The sequence below is a fragment of the Nannobrachium achirus genome (assembly GCF_963921795.1).
Source record: "Nannobrachium achirus genome assembly, chromosome: 4".
In the NCBI taxonomy this organism is placed as follows: Eukaryota; Metazoa; Chordata; class Actinopteri; order Myctophiformes; family Myctophidae; genus Nannobrachium; species Nannobrachium achirus.
The window spans coordinates 33,972,996-33,985,677 of record NC_137813.1 but is presented as its reverse complement, the minus strand read 5'-3'; the positions used below and the strand labels follow the sequence as shown (position 1 = coordinate 33,985,677).

The 12,682-nt window shown below is 40.8% G+C and overlaps 1 protein-coding gene across 1 annotated transcript in view; it reads right to left on the bottom strand.

Annotated features, from left to right (window-relative positions):
• LOC308282850 (caspase recruitment domain-containing protein 10) overlaps nucleotides 1–12,682 on the bottom strand; it is a gene marked incomplete at both ends in the record, with an annotated part of 43,800 nt that overhangs the window by 20,945 nt on the left and 10,173 nt on the right. The window lies entirely within an intron of this gene.

Genomic DNA, 12,682 nt, shown 5'->3' with positions numbered 1-12,682 from the left:
CCAGGGGTAGCAGACAAAGACATTCTCAACCCCATTTACTTCCCTTTGCCCTGAGCCAGAGAGATACTGTGAATGTGAACAGGAGTAAAAGTAAACCTAAACCTGCACTGCTGCAGACATAATGCCATTAGTACTAAATGCACTTAGTTGTCTGTAGTAGTAATAGTAGTAGTAGTAGTAGTAGTAGTAGTAGTAGTAGTAGTACTACTACTACTACAACTACTACTACTAGTAGTAGTACCAGTGGATAGTACTTTATTGATCTCAACGCAACGCAGATTCCTTTCATGCTGAAACACCACAATTGATACAAGAATGGGTATAGAGCCCTACAGACAGAATAGCATGTTTTATCTGTCAGGCTTTCAACAAACTGTGAGAAATGCTCTATGAGCTGATAAAACAGTAATGATGGTTTACAGCTGGTATGAGTAGTATAGTGCTGAAGGAGGGTCTGGTGACAAGTGCATCATGTAAACAGTAAAATCCTTAAACACCTTAAAGTTAAAGTTTTTATTTTGTACTGTAGCACTTTGTTTCAAATGTAAAGTAAAGTGCAATATAAATAAAATATATTATTATTATCATCTGAAATCTGCCATTTAATTAAATAATCAATTAATAGCCTAATCTATCTCTATTTTGGGCATGTTCTAAAGAAATAGTGAAAATAGACGATCTATAAAGTGTCACAACACGTCACGATGTGAAACGTTGTGAGCTTGTAGAACTGCTCTTTTAACTATTGGATACTCAAATAAAAAATACATTCCTTGATTATTTGATTGATTGAAAATAATAAATTGTTGCAGATCTAAAGTTTACTTTATGTCACAGGGACAACTTATTTGACTGCATAAAAGCGTTTGTTTGTTTATTCAAGCAGTCATGCATGATTTAGCTATTATTTGTTTCAAAGTTAAACATTTGCACCACCTAGTCAAGTTTCTTCTCCACAGACCATTGGTGCTATACTTTACCAACAAGGAGACCCAAAGAAGTGCCACCACAGGTCTGTACAGTAGGTTCACAGACAGGTTCGGACAAGCCTAGATGCTTTGGAATCTCTGTCATCATCACCTTTAAGGAGTTTGTCCTTAAATGTACCCTAGGCCTAGGCTGTGACCATACGATTTACAAAGTTCTCACTGTAGCCTGTTTTGCTACCCTGCACAAAATAGGAATAACAACACGTTTCTGAAGGGTAGCCTACACACGATATCTTGAGTCTTTGGTTGATAGAAATGCTTCTTTCACAGATTGTTTGTACTTAAGCATATTTGAACTGATCAGTTGACATACAATGTGATGAATAGGAAGAGTGGGCTCCTGAGAAGTATACATGATTTAAACATGCATGATATAGGCTATATCATTATCAGATCTAATAACACTCAACTTATTAATGACTGGGTACCCACAGGATTTGTTGCAATTTGCACACACAAAAAATTAAGCCTTAAATGTCAAATGTTTATGCATGTTCAAAACATATATATACTTTACATAATTTCAGACCATATTCCAAAGCAGATTATTAATAGTAGGCCTATTACATTTTAGAAAAATAGTCAATTCATTGTGCCCAGACTTCCCAGGTATTATCCACCCTTGACCCTTCCTATACTTTACTTTGTTTCACATAATTTTCAAACCATAGGCCTATAGCATTCTTTACTGTTTCACATTTTGAAAGAAAATTTGCCAATTTCACATTGAGGTGCCCAGACTTCTCAGGTCACCACTCTTCCTGTATCATATGACCAGTAAGACTCCCTAATCGGGAGATAAGCGACCGTTGGTCGCTTATCTCCACAAATATCACAACCTCCACCTCTCACGTCATACGGGTAGCCATAGTTACACCTGGAATGTTGAATCTCCATATATGGAGATAACCTACGCATCACACAGTCTGACCTCACCAGCCCATACTTGGGCATGGACGACTTATATCTCCATATACGGAGATGGCCATATATGGAGATACGATGACATCACAGAGTCCACAGCTGATGATGTGGCGTGATGTCATACAATACACAAACAAGCCCTATATAAAGGGGCAATTCTCACCAGGGAAGAGAGCATTGCCTGGAATGTTGAATCTCCATATATGGAGATAACCTACGCATCACACAAAGTCTGACCTCACCAGCCCATACTTGGGCATGGACGACTTATATCTCCATATACGGAGATGGCCATATATGGAGATACGATGACATCACAGAGTCCAAAGCTGATGATGTGGCGTGATGTCATACAATAAACAAACAAGCCCTATATACTGATGCGATACGATGACATCACAGAGTCCACAGCTGATGATGTGGCGTGATGTCATACAATAAACAAACAAGCCCTATATACTGATGCGGAGATATGAGCAGGGCAAAGGTGTGACGTGTGACGTGTGACCGACCGACGGACGGACGGCCGGTGGAGGTTTTCATAGTAAACTGCTCCCTGACGGTCGCAATAACACATGCACACAATATATAGGCTAAGGCTGGTGTAATAAATGTCAACCTAAATACCTAAATGAGGTGTGTCAGCCAAGACGGTGCCAATAAGGTGTCACAATCTAAAATCTAACGTAAGGAATGAACAAATTATAGTCTAATCCTTGCAACTGGCAAACTTACCGCTCATTTTCTCCAAGATGCTGAATCTATGTTGAAGACAGACAAGTAAATCGGATCTTCAGCAGAGCCAGAAACCAACCAACATCACGTAGTAGGCTAGTCCATCAATAAGTAGGTTGGGTAGAACATTAACGTAGACAATCCCACTTCTCTCTGGTTGTGAATGACGGGTTCTGCCCTACCTGTCTAAAAGAACACTTCTTCACACACTCACACACCTTCTCCCCTCTCTGTCACCACAACCCTCCAATCAACGCTGAGCAATAAACGACGCAGATGTCATCACCGCACCGGCAGTAAACAAACAGTTGGACTGCCTCTCTGAACTTTACTAGCTACCTACAGTGCAAACGACAACTTCACAGCCGCTGAGCCGCAGCACAACCCCAAGCTGTTCAACAAAACACTACGGCGTGTCGGTGTATGTAACCAGGCTCAGATACAGGCTCAACCTACCTTTTGTAACACTCATATTATGACATATTGGTAGCTAGTTTGATGATGAAATATTTGTACTGTACACCATGTGGTCACTAGATGGCGCAGTCTACCCTCATTTATTTCCCACGAGTTGAGCTTAACAGCACAGCAAGATGAATCAGTAGTGGGAAAATGTGCCCCTAGCAGATTCTCACAATGTGAGTCACTCACTGTTCATCTGATATCTGACTCACATCATATGGTGTAATGGGTCTCCTCTCCAACAAAATGATTGAAAAAATAGTACACCCACGCAGCACGCTATAAGGGATAGGCCTATCACTGTATGATTCACTGGAAGAGATTGAGTTGTGAGGTGGAAACCATGTTCACTGTACTACAAAACAATGACACATGGGCCTTCGAGTTTCACCCCATTATGTTTTGAATGCCTGCTCAGCATGCCCAATGAGGCCAGTGTGCCCCATGGTTTGACACTCAAATATGTGGTCCCCTCATCCTAGCCTGATTTCAGACTCTGCGCAAGCAGTCACCCTCATCCTATTGTACAAGTCAAAGTCATATAGGCTACTAACTGGACATCTGAACAGAACTGAAAAATATAACATTTTACATTCAAATAAATGTAATGCAAATAGTGTAGGAGACTGTAACTCCTGTACCATAATAGCTGATTAGATTTCTTGACTCACACTTCTTACTAGTGTGTTTTCAAAGAAAATGGAAAGTATGAGAAAAGTGAATTATTGTTACAAAAGTTTTTGTAAAGTGCATAAGATGTTGGCATAAACTCTTACTTACATTTTAATTGAGCTAATAAGTGTCATAAATAAAAATAATCTATAGGCCTACTCATAGCCTACTCTACTTTAACTATTAGCCTACTATTACACCACAACATAATATTACCGGTATTCTAATCACAATAATAATAGCTACAAGTATTAGCTGTTGTGTTGTAGACTAGTACAATATTATATTCATGTGGCAGGTGCAAATTCTTCACCTGCCACAATGCTTTTTCTCAGCAAAAACCTTCTTTAAGCCCCTTTTTGACCATCACAGTTTAACAATATATTTAAAAGGCCCCACAGACGAGACGCGATGTTGGGTCAGATCAGATCTCGTGCCCGGGGGTTTATCGGTGTTCATTTCAAACGACAGCGATCCTCTGTCTTGAATTCGGGCCCGGTATATCCCGCTGTGCCAAGTGAAATATCTCAGACCATTACAAATGAGACCGACGTCTCGCGATTCTAGCCACCCACGATCTCGGGGGGGTGGTGCCATGAGAGACGCGACTAGATGAAAATTCCGCCCCCTCAAGAGGGATAAAATCAAGAGTGTTTTTCTCTCTCTCTCTTCACTATTATAATTGTTATTATAATTATATATTCAGTTATTTTTTTGGCAAGCGAGACGCGAGATGTGATGCGCATCCAGCAAGACACGGCTGAGAGTGTCGCATCTCCAATATCATTGATTTAATAAAATCCATTGCCTCATCCAAGCTTTCAACCAACTGTCCAAAAAGGAAAATGTACCTGTAGGGTTCATTTGGTCCCAACACTGTCAAGTTGCACAAGGTCAATTTAGAGCCCGTTATAATACACGGATGCCGTAAAAGATGATTTGACAACTCCAAGCCAAATATATTATTAGCCTATCTTATATAAATATAATAAAGATATTATATATCCCCACGTGTTGTCATGGGGAAAGGCTTTTTGTGAGGTGATAGAACAGCATACACTGCCCTAGCCAAATCTGCGCAGCAAAAAAAAAAAGAGAGAAAAAAGAACGCCCGTGTCCACTCCTAAAATGCATCAACCAGCATTTTAACGGCAACCAGCCAGACATTAAACAGACATGAGCTTAATCAGCTAATAGCAATTATGAATGTCCAAACCTCGCCATTGTGGGCGTGCAGTCGCAGAAAAAAAAAAAGTTTAACCTCTCGCTTTTTTTTTACTGTCCCACCACCTCATCCAAGCATATAGAATAGGGACAGGCCTAGGTTCCTCAATATCATTTAGCTGGGGACCCCCTGGAACTCCCCAAGGACTGGCGGTCCTCTTTGAGGACCAATGAACAAACTGACAGCACGAGAGGCGCAATGATGTGCCCGCAGCCCGCGCGTAAAAGTTAAAAAAAAAAAAGGAATGCAATGGAATGTCTCTGACTTTGAGTATTACATTATATGAATAAGATATTATATATCCCCATGTGTTGTCGTGGGGAAAGGCTTTCGTGAGGTGATAGAATACAATGCATGCCTTGTGGCCAAATGACTGCGCAGAAGAAAAAAAGGGGGGGGAAAAAGAACGCTATAGGCTATAACGTTTTTGAACAAGTGATTACAACATTTTAGGGAGAAAGTAAGCTAAAGTAAAAAGTAAGTAGGCTAATAATAATAATAAAAGTGTAGGCTGTTCTATTGTGAGGTGACAGAATAGCCTACACTCTGCGCAGCCTAAAAAAAAGGGAGGAGCTGGCTTCATATAATCTGAAGCAATCCCGTGAGCTCATTCAGACGACAATAATTGTAAAGGATTCCTACCCGATGACCCGAGAATATCAAGCTTTTTTGATATTATCGGGAGCGCTCCCGACGAGTCCCGAGGTCATAAAAAGCTAATTAACATAATCCGATCGTGTCGGGGTACTGTTCAAGCCCAAGACCGATTCCGGGGCCGACCAAACGATTTTCCCGGGGAGTCATCCCGAAATCTGATCGGGGAGCCTCGGCTCCGGGATCGGCTCAATGTGTATGGGCCTTAAGGGAACAAAAACATGCACTTAACGGTGGGAGGGAGGCCGGGGCACATCAATGCACTAAACAGAATGACTAGAATATCAGTAAACACTTTCAAACACATACAAGGAAGGATCAACATAACACCCACTGCATGGCACTAATGACTTCCCTATAGCGAGGGGCAAAACAAATAATACTCTCTTTGACCTCAAAGGGTCATGTTTTCATCCCCTTATATATTTTTATATGAATCCAGACCTGCATCAATTTGAGCTTTAAATGATTAATTCTGTCAATCATTAATTCAATGGGTGCATCATCTGTCACTGATTTCAAACATTCTGTATTCTGACCTGACCAGACTCACAGTGGACACACACAGACTGTCAAAGAGATGTTAACCGGAAGGCTCACCCAAAAACACACTCGCCCACATTTGTATTTGTTTTACTGAGGATAAGGTTAGAAATATGTTTAGGGTTCATAGTTTTACTGGGGTTAGGAATAAGGTTAGGTTTATGCATAGTGTATTGAGGTTACGTTTAGGAATAGAGACCTTTCCGAGTTTGACTGAAATGCGCCCGGGGTGGCTGTGTTTTGGGGCAAGCGTTTCGGTATTCAAATAGACGGCTTGGCCCCTGGGAGCCACATCATAAAAACTCTGTATTCAACTGCAGTCAAGTATTAGTTTAATTTTATTTTTGCAGAAATGTCACAATGGGGGGGGGGGGGGGGTGTCTGGGTTTTATTTGTATGTCTTAAATAGAAGAAGGATAAAAGTTGTAAAAAATCTTTTTAGAGAATCGTGATGAAGGAAGCCGCATGTTTCAGTTTGTGGTAATTATTATGCTCATCCCTATCTCTGGTGCTGAGCCAAACTATTTGAGTCACGCACTGAGGATGATGACAAGAGGAGGGGGGAGTGTGTCTCTCAGTCACTGTACAGAGGGAGACAGGAAATATGGGGTGCCAGACAAAGAAATGTGTCTTTCTCTCGGCACGCGGACAGGAAATGTAATGCTACCCTTGGTCTCCGGGCCTCCCCTAAATAAACAAACCCATAGCCAGCGTCTCAGCACTACTGGTGGGGTTGGTCGGGGTGCTGGTGGGTGTTACAGTAGATGTATGTGCAAAGGAGAGGTTATGTTTTCTTATGTTCATATAGGATAAGAAATATGATGATATTCTGTCTCAGTATTTTGAAAGTGGTTCCAATACACGCCTTAACAAGCCAGCAATAGCTGGAGATGCTTTTGGTAAAAGAAGTGATATTCCTCGAATAACTGTGCTCACAGTTTGGCTAACGTTTGTTTGTGGTAAACAATCCAATGGCATAAATGGCACTTTGCTGTGATATGCTGTCTCTATGTTCTGAAAATCTATCTATATATATATATCTAATGCATCCACTTAAAAACCTATTAAAAACCTACAGATTAAAAGTAATTTTAGTCTCTTAACAAAGATACTGTAGGTGTTGATCTGTTATGCAAAGTTTTATTATTATTGTTATGCTTTTATTTCTTGCTTTCACTCGCATTTCTTTTGTCTTTTATTTGCATTGGTGTTTTATTGTATTGTGTTTACTGTTTCTTTAAAAAAAATCTATTTAATTTCTTCTTAAAGCGCATTGTAAACTCTTCTGTTCTATTGTCCTCTACAGCCACCCACACACACTTTCTATTTCTCTCATACTGAGGCAGTCGGTCCAATCTGTCTTCATATAGACGGTTCAGGGCTCGAGGGAACATGTTGTGGATCAGCGTTCTTGTTGTCTCTGAGGTGACGGGGACACAGAGAAGCTATTGAGAGCAACTCCAGAGCCCACAGTTTGTCTGTGCTGGAATGTGTGCAGCTAAGCTGCAAAGAAACAGAACTCAAAGATGTCACAGAACGGGACACGTTACAGTAAACACAGCAGTAACTGACTGTGTGGGATTGACCAATTTTAGAATCACTGAGAGCTCTCTCTTTCTCTCTCACATGCACACGCACTCACGCACGCACACACACACACACACACACACACACACACACACACACACACACACACACACACACACACACACACACACACACACACACACACACACTCACACACACACACACACACACACACACACACACACACACACACACACACACACACACACACACACACAGTCACACACAGTATTTACTGGTTCCATAGTGGCATTCAGCTGGTAGTTTCAACAGCTAATTCAACATCAGGATTAATTCAAATACAAATGAAATAGAATGTGTAATAAAATGAATGAAATAAAACTCTAGTAAAAATCTGTGTATTTCATGTGTTTGTTGTACTCTGGCCTGATCCAGAACACAACAACCACGGCTCTTTAGCCCAGCAGCTGACCCCCTGCAGCTCTATCTCTGACTCATGCCTGGCGGCTACACTGCCAAGGCAGAATCAACCCTTTGTGTCTGCAAAGAATGTGTCTTTTCTTGCTTTTTTGGGAAACAGAGGCAGAGAAAGAGAGAGGGGTGAGAGGGGGCCATGAGTGAGTGAGACAGATTTAAATCTTGATCTGTAATTTATGCTTCCTTTGTTGGTGCAGTGCAGAGACAAATACTTTCTCTATTGATCAAGGGGGAATAATTCTAGCCTTATTGGTGCATCGATTTAAAAGCTGTTGTAACAGCTTCAGTGTTCAAATGGATGGATGACTCAACAGTCCTTTGTTCAAAAGGACACACAACCTGAGTTTGATTGTGCCTCACCTCTCTAAACACTCCTGTCCAAAAATAATAATATCACTTAGTTCTTGTTTATCATTTTTTACCTTTTGAACCAAGCAATATTTTAGTAGCACAATTGTGTCTCTCTTTGAGCCTTTAACATGTTTGCTGTACGGTATATCCCGGTTTAGTGTTGATAACAACATGCAATTTTTATGTTGGGATCAAAGACAAAAACATCACCACGAAGAGGCACCAGCATGATCTTCCAAGATTTGTATTTAAACAAACAAGAAACAACTGGGAAAAGAAACAAGATGGAAGGATTGGATGCAGACAGAATTTAGAGGTGGATCCAGAAGCCAGTTTTACAGGGACTCACTTTTCTAGTTTAAAAGCTAAACCTAAAAGAAACTCTGCTCTCCCAGTTAATTTGAAATGTTCTTGTGAGGAGTCACTGCTCCTTAGGTTTGGACAAAATACAATGTATTGGACTGTAACAATTGCAACACATTGCATGCTGGTGAAAAAAGGCTCAAGTGTTTTTTTTGCGTTCACAAGCAGATAATGACTATTTTCATACAATGCTAACCAAAGACTATTCAGAAGATTGTTATGTGATACATTACAGACTTTTTCATGGTCCAAAGGTACAGTGTGACAAGTCAAGAGTGTAAATAGGTTTGTGCTCTCACACAACCTACCCAGTTGGATATGAATCAGTCAATCAGATAAAACAAATTTGCAGTTTATATATATACCTATACACACACACACACACACATTTAAAAAAATCACTCTAGGAAAAGAAAAATCTATATCAAACAACAGTGATCAACTTTATCCTGCGGTGTGTTTTGTAGATCTACTGAGAATTCTGAGGCCTTCCGCAAACCACAGAATGCTATACAGAGATCCGGGCATGGAGCTGTGGGCACTGGGCAGCACAACCATTCTCATCCACAGCAATGTGTTTTCCATGAGTACGCCACAGAATGTATTCTGAGACGTAATGATCTGTAAAGCCCAATTTATACTTCATCGTACGGCTGCATCGCTTGTTGAAAAAAATGTTTTGATGGACTGTCACATTTTTTAGATGAAAAACAATTATTTTTGGCGAGTGATGCAGTCATATGACGAAGTGTAGGCTATTGTTCTTGTTCAAAAAACAGTATATTGTATGGCTGGACCTCGTATGGGCAATGTGTGAAATTGAGGACAATGTTGAGGACAACAAGGACAGTGGGTGTGTCTATAAGTTGAATTCTTGCATATCACGTTTTTCAACAATTTGTTTTTAGTGGTCCAATAATATTTGTTGTTAAAGTCACAATTTGTAACTTTTATGTCCTACCCGAGATTTGAATCCTGGCATGAGAAATTCAATTTGTTCCAGGACTCCAGGAGAGATATTGTGTAGATGAGGTACTTGTCAACCAGCAGGTGTCCTAGCAGATACCAAGGTATACGAGAAGGAAGACCACCTCCCAAGTTCCAACTACTGTAGATATGCTTGTTATATTGTAATAACACTAGAGGTTTGCGGGCCTTCGGCCCGCTCACATCTAGTTAAAAAGAAAAAAAAAAAAAAAAAAAAAGTAAAAAAAAAAAAAAAAAAAAAAAAGTAAAAAAAAAAAAAAAAAAGGGAAAAAAAGAATTTTTGAGAAAAAAAAATGTTTGAGAAAAAAAAATTTGAGGAAAAAAAATTTTTGAGAAAAAAAGTTTTTGGAGAAAGTTTTTTGAGAAAAAAATTTTTTTTGAGAAAAAGAATTTTTGAGAAAAAAAAATTTGAGCAAAAAAAAAATTATTTTTGAGAAAAAAAAATTAGGATGAAAAAAAGTTTTGAAAAAAATAAGAAATAAAACGTATTGGTGATGTGTGCGTCTCTCTGTGCATTTCCCCCCCCCCCCAAAGTGTGCGTCTCTCTCTGTGAAGTCCATTGACTGTGGACTGCCCTGTGCCCTGTGCCTATGCTCGAGTGTGGGCGTGTCTCAAAGTCCGTTGACTGTCCTGTGTCCATTGGGCTGCCCTGTGTCCTGTGCCCTGTGCCAAAGTGGGCTGCGGCCTTAAGCCAATTGTAAATATAAGATACTCCATGCAGATTGAACTAGAAGCAGTGCACTTCCGAGCACAGGTCTCCACCAGGCCGTGTGTCCTGGTGGTGCTACTGTATAATAGGCCAATGTAAAAAGGGTGGCATATGTTCTTCACCATAGATCTTTCATGGAAATCGGACGCTGCATGCATGATTTGAAGCATTGTGTTCCAAAAATGTGTTTTGCTAAACTCTACCTGCTGGTGGCGCTATAACAGGCCAATGTGAAAAAAGGTAGCATTTGTTCCTTGACCTAGTGGGAATATGTGTGGCAAATTTCACGGTAATCGCAAGCTGCGTTGATGATTTGAAGCATTTTGTTCAAAAACGGAGCAATCCTGCAAACTTTGGAAGCTAATATTAGCTAATCAGGATGGAATATGAAATATCAGACCGATCGGACTTGATCACATGACTATAGAGATACTGTGTACCGATTTGCGTGATTTTTGGATAAAATCTCAAGGAGTAATATGCAAAAATGTGTTTTACATAAGTCTGCCCAAAGGTGGCGCTATAAAAGGCTGATGTGAAAAATGCAGGGCAAAGGTTTATCCTTAGCCTCTAGGGAGTGCGCTTACAAAGTTTGAAACTGATCGGTGGAGTTATAGGTAAAACCACAAATCGGCCTGTTATAGCGCCACCATGAGGCTGATTTAAAAAGAATTAAGTGGCATTTCTTCCTCGGCCTAGTGGGAACGTGTGTGCGCGATTTCATGATAATTGCACTTTGCGTTTGGGATTTGAGGCATTTTGTTCAAAACGGCTCAATCCTACAAACTTTGGAAGCCAATCTTAGCCAATCAGGAAGGAATATGCAAAATCGGACAGATCTGTGTCGATCACATGCAGGGGCGGACTGGGCATCTGGCATACCGGGCACATGCCCGGTGGGCCGCTAGGCCAGAGGGCTGGGGGGCCGAAAAAAAAAAAAAATGTTTTTTTTTGATTTTTTTTTTCAAAAAAAAAACATTTTCGGGGAGTAGTGAAAGTTACAGGTAAGGTGAGTGCGATATGAAACGTAAGCTTACCATAATCACAGTAATCCTTAATCATTTTCAGACACAGATCCCTGCAGAGGGGAGGTGATTGTGTCAGACTGTGTCCAGCTGGCAGCTGATGCCAATAAGTAGTAACGACCCCTTGTTAATGGATCAAAGGAAGGCAATTATGTCTCTCTGCACTGTCAACTAGCTGCTACAGATGCATACTTTTCAAGCAGACTGGTTAATTGGTTCTTAACTTATTTTGTTTCAACTTTAATAAGTTTATGGATTGTGTATTGCCTGTGGGTTGTGTAGTTATCATTTATGTTGTTCTGTAAAAGTTGTGGTATTAAGAGCTTGTGTATTTGTATGTGCCTCGACCGGATGAGTCGGTAGAGTATCTGCGCGCGCGCTGGTTGTGGGGGCTGGTCTGGGCTAAGATGCCAGGGCTGAATTTTAGTCCCAGTCCGTCCCTGATCACATGACTGTCGAGATACTGCCTACCGATTTGTAGGATTTTTGGACAAAATCTGTAAGAGTAGTGCACAGAAATGTGTTTTGCGAACATCGGCCACTAGGTGGCGCTAGAAAAGGCCCATTTGAAAAATTTAGGGCAGAGGTTCTAGATTGGCATCCAGGGAATGTGTGTGCTCACTTTGGCAGCGACCGGGCCAACGGCGACTGAGATTAGCTGCACACAAACTGCGAGGACACACGGACGGACGGACGCACGCACGCACGGACGCACGCACACACGGACGGACGAAGGGGAAAACATACTCTCCCCCAAGCCTTCGGCTGGTGGAGACAATAAAATAAAGGATTTATCAAATGTTACCTTAAAAGTGTACTGCAGTAACATATTAGCCTATACATGACATGGTTAAGTTATGTTGATGATGTTAGTGAGAATGGGCAGGGTCACAGTCATGATGGTAATATCAGAGTAAAATTCCTTTAGGCCTTTGTGAGTTCATGATTATCACTGTCCTCGTCTGGGTCAACTTGGATGTTCCTATCAATGGATAGCACCAGAAGATCTGAAGATTCT